The sequence below is a fragment of the Gekko japonicus genome, unplaced genomic scaffold (assembly GCF_001447785.1).
Source record: "Gekko japonicus isolate JY-2015 unplaced genomic scaffold, Gekko_japonicus_V1.1 scaffold793, whole genome shotgun sequence".
NCBI lineage: Eukaryota > Metazoa > Chordata > Lepidosauria > Squamata > Gekkonidae > Gekko > Gekko japonicus.
In genome coordinates, this window is record NW_015167076.1 from 116,437 (window position 1) to 121,668 (window position 5,232).

Consider the following 5,232-nt stretch of genomic DNA (forward strand, 5'->3'; position numbering starts at 1 on the left):
CTAATTAATAACATTGGAATTAAATTCCTGGTGGCAGTGTTACATACCCAGAGAGACAGAAATAACAAGACAGTTAAAGACATACCATATCTAACCCACAAATTAAAAGAGAAGTCGTGACATAACCGTTCTCAGACTTGTTTAAAATACCAGGCCAAGCCAAACCTAATAAACGTATGCATATAATAGTTCTGCAACTCTGTAGGTGGGGAGGGAGAGAAGAGGGGAAGTGGGAAATAGCTGTCAGAGCCGCACAGCATTTTCCTTTATTCTCTTCTCATTTCTGCCAGCATGCTATTTTTTGCTCCAGAATCGCTCAATTTTTACATACACAGAAAAATGGATTGGCGTATGAGAAACTGGTTGCATGGCACATTTGTAGAGGAAAAGGCGATGAACATTAAAGTCATTCCCCCCTTCAAATTGCTGCTGGGGTACACTGTAAAACTAAATAGCCCACTGTAGAAAAGGCAGTACCAGGGATTAGATCACTGTTAGAAAGTACAGGTTCGTTTTGTGGCTGGTTCCTGAGTAAAACTTCCATTTGTATCAATAATACTTAACACGTTACACGGCTTTTTTTAATGGCTCCACTTACAAGTCATGTATACAACAGCTCTGCAAGGTGGGTGAGTATCTTACCCATGTATTGCTGAAGGAGGGGTGGGGCTGAGGTTCAGAGCTCATGACTGAGATAAATTTTGGACAGAGGACCTCTGGTCAGAATGAAGCTTGCCACTGTTTCCCCAAAGAGAACCTGTTGAGTTTCTGCAATGGCAAAAGGCATAAGGACTCTGTTGGGAAAAAGACAGTGACCTCAATTAGAATGTCAAAACTCTCACATTCTTGGGATGCCAGAAAGTGCCTCCCTTAGTGTCTGTAGAGTCTGTTTCTTTTGGTTATAAATGGCCTACAGACAGTAATGAATTTTCTTAACCAATTGTTGAAAAGCCTTATTCTGCTTTCTTGAGTGTGACGTTTGCAGAGACATCGGTATAGTAAGGAATTGTCACTGCATTAGCTGTCCACAAAGTGTGATTTGGGGGGGGGGGCTCTCTATTTTTCTTGTCTTATCCCTTGAAAGCTTCAGTAGCCAAGACAGAGTAGTCAGTGTTCAACAGCCAGACCATGGCACAACTGACCAAGTGTAGAAATTCTGTTAGGCAGCACTTGAAGTACAAAAGGTAAAGAATTTTGCATCACAGGAATTTTCTGCTCTGTTTACAGGAGCATTAGATGAGGCACAATGGGAACCACAGTTCAAAACTTCAAGCGAGCTCTAATCTCCATTTGCATGAGTAAGAGGCATTTGATTATTTTATGAGCACTCTTTTTGCTTGAACAGTGGGCATGGGCGCCCCACACTAACCTTGGCCTGACAGCATCTCATTTTACAACCACCAGCTCTAAACTCCTTTCTGTTTTGACAGCTTGGCTTTTGAGTGAGCAGATTGTTTACCAACTAACCACAATGAATCCACATGTGGATAAGTGGCATATTGCTAAACACAATGACAGTGTTTACTGACCATGGGACAAGCTTTCTTGCCCTCATAAAAGAAGGCTGAGGAGTTGCAGCTAGTTAAAAAGAAATCATTGGATTAAACCAGACTGGCAGATCCGTATGGCATTCTCGGAACTCTGCATGTGCAGATCAAATGTAAGATGGAACACTGGTCCATCTATACCAGGGATCCTCAAGCCCATGGGCACTTTGACAAAGAGTAGTGGCTACCACCGCAGAATGACTGCTACGCAGGCAGGATCAGTCAAAAATGTCAGATGATTCAAACATAAGCAGGCCTCATGGTGCCCTTGGGCACCTTGTTGGGGATTGCGGATCAAGCCAAATTGCTTCTTCCCTGGTTGCCGCAACTCTCAATGGTTTCAAGCGATATGCCTTTCTCAGTCTGTGTCACTTTCAACTTAGAGGCACCTGGGAGACTTAAACCGTCGACATGGAAAACATGTTCTACAGCTGAGCCTATGGCCCTTCCCTATGCACAGTGGGAACGACTAAGATTTTAGTGATGGATTATGAATATTCGGTAGTAAGATGAAGTTTAGGAACACACTTGCCTATCGCAGAGTACAATCAGGAGCAGTTACTGACTCCATAGTGCATTTTAATCACCCTGCTATACAAAGAATTAGGATAAACTCGACTTAGGCTTTCCTATTAAGAGATGTACGCAAGATCATATCTGACAGTTTAATCTTTAACCGCTTGTTAATACTGAGCCTGAAGATTAGCAAAGGGTCAATTTTTCTCCGCCTTTTAAATGGATTGTATGAATGGAACTCCATATTACAGAGATGTGTGGTGCAATCTTTAATCTGATGACTGCAGAAAGACTAGGTTTGGGGAAATAAACAGCTTTCCGGCCCAAGTTGAGTGGTAAGTGAATGTCTGGGAAATTACTGCACTAGGAAAGCTGATAGGCTATAATGGCTTGTATAAAGGCAAACCAACTCCTTAATTTGATGTAATTCATGGAGACTGTCATGGAGACTACATGATTCTGAAAGAAGGTGACACATAATTTTGAATAGAGCTCTTTTTGTAGCAGGAACTCCTTTGCATATTAGGCGACACCCCCCTAATGTAGCCAATCCTCCAAGAGCTTACAGAGCTCTTCTTACAGGGGCTACTGTAAGCTCTTGGAGGATTGGCTACGTTAGGAGTGTGTGGCCTAATATGCAAAGGAGTTCCTGCTACAAAAAGAGCATATTCGAAATCAAACCATGCAAAAGGGCAGAGATCTGATTCTGTGTATGTCCAGAAGAGTCCGGGAGGCATCATTTTCGTGTCGGCATAAATCACCCATTGGGAGACAGACTTCTCCATCCCAGGAGGATTCTTGGCTTGGAACTATTTCACCTTTTATGGAACCTCCCAATGCGTGTGATTGAACAGAGCCTACATGTCAGTCATTTTGAGACTGATCCCACCACCACCCATAGAAGCCAATTTTGTTGGGGTGACCATTTTCCTAAAAGCGCCTGGGGAGGGTTCAACAGGTTGGGGACCCCTGAAATAGATTGTGATGGACTATGGCTTGAAGCAAATGAATCCACTGAAACTCAGCAAAGCTTGTAGTGTAGTTCAAGATAAGTTTCCTTGAAGGGCCATCCCACATCTACATGTGGTGGTTAAAGGGTTGAGTTGACATTTAATCCAATGTAGGTACTTACTCATGCATTTATCACCGCACTTGAGAAGGCATCGGGTGACATGGACATTCTTCTGTCTGTGACGATGGCTGATTCACATACGCAAGCTGTCACTTGATGGATGCTACAGCCCACAAATAATAAGCATGTGAGAACCGGCCTTTAGACTGACAAAGACGGATGGGAAGGAATGATAACCAAGCAATTTGACTGGGGGGAAATGTAATTAATGGATTGCTATCACATTGGAGAGCAGTGCCGAGCAGAGTTCAGAAGCAGCAATGGAAATAGTTGCCTACGGCGGGCGGAGAGTGAAATCTTTCCGTCTGGAAGCTTTCACACAAAAAAGCCAAGACAAGGATCTTGCCTTAGAAAGGAGCTACACATTATGCTGAGTGCGGTGTCAGAATTCTAGGCTGCAGCAGTTCAGATTGCAGAGTGGGAAAGTTATATTTCTGAAAGTTTTTCCGTGTACATGAACCAAGTAGAAAATTAGGACATTAGAGGAAAAGCTCTAGCATAGTCCTTTCCCTAATGTAGTACTTTTCTGTCTTTCTGTAGTGAGCAGTGTTCCCTCTAAGCTGAGTTCATGCGAGCTAGCTCATAGTTTTTTAGCCTCCAACTCACAGATTTTTTACTTCGCTCAGGAAGGATGACTCCAGAGCAAACTCATTTATGCAGCAGCCAAATCGCTCGCTCACAACTTTAATGCCAGGAGCTCACAAAACTGAATTTTTTCTCACAAGACTGCACAGCTTAGAAGGAACATTGGTAGTGAGCTCTTTTTATGAAAAGCGTGGGGCAGCGTGACCTGCACACATTTGCTTTGTGTGCAGAAGGTCCCAGGTTCAGTCTCAAACTAAAAGGATCAGGTAGTAGATGATTTTTTTTTTTTATTTTATTTTATTGGATTCATGACTCACCCACCCTGTAAGCAGGCTCTGGGCGATTTACAACCTTATACACATTTAAAATCCAATTGACATATAATTAAAATTATCGACAGTAGAACATAAATTACACCAGTCCAAGATGGTGTAGTAAAAGACGTAAAAGACCACTACCTGAGACCATGGAGAGTCGCTGCTAATCAGACAATACTGACCTTGATAGACCAATGATCTGGCTCAGTATAAAGCACCTTCATGTGTTTGTGAAGAGGCACAAACTCCCCTACACACACTCTCTCTCTCTCTCCTGCAGTGGCACAAAACCAGAGTTCTTCCACCTCAGGGCCTGATGTTACTCATCTGGAATGAGAGCTTTGCAGTATGACTCCTTCCCCTGGTGCTTGGGTCATGTAAAAAATTCTGGTCTGTGGCTCCTCTCCTGTGCCAAATAGTGCCCCTCGGTGATGACTAGGGTTACCAATCTTCAGTGGGTGGCTGGAGACCTCCCAAAATTACAACTGGACTCCAGGTTACAGAGATTGGTTCCCCAGAGAAAATAATTGCTTTGGAAGGTGGACTCTGTCATTATACCCCGCTGAGGTCCTTTCAGTTTGATGTAGTGCCAGTTAGGTCTAGTGGCTAAGTGTGTGAACTCTAATCTGGGAGAACTGGGTTTGATTCCCCACTCCTCCACTCACAGCTGCTGGATGACCTTGGACAAGCCATAGTTCTGACAAGAGCTGTCCTTGAAAGGGCAGTTCTTGAAAGAGCTCTCTCACCTCCGCCTACCTCACAGGGTGTCTGTTGTGGGGAGGGGAAGGGATAGGAGTTTGTAAGCTGCTCTGAGACTCTGAGTGAAGGACAGGGTATAAATCCAATCTCCTCTACTTTCCCACCCCTCAAATGTATTTTATTAATTTTAATATAACTTTTACAAACCATAAAACACGCTAAAACATTTCAGAACGTTAACATTCAATAAGGTTGTCTAAATAAGACTAAGCGTTTACATTGAGTGATTAATAACAATTATTATTTTGTTTCTAAACATATTATTTTCAGAATGCAATATTCATATTAATCATATCTTTGAGAGGGGGTATAGTCAGATTTCTAGTATGCTGCAATTATCACTCTTGCAGCATATAATAACTTGTTGTTGTTCAAC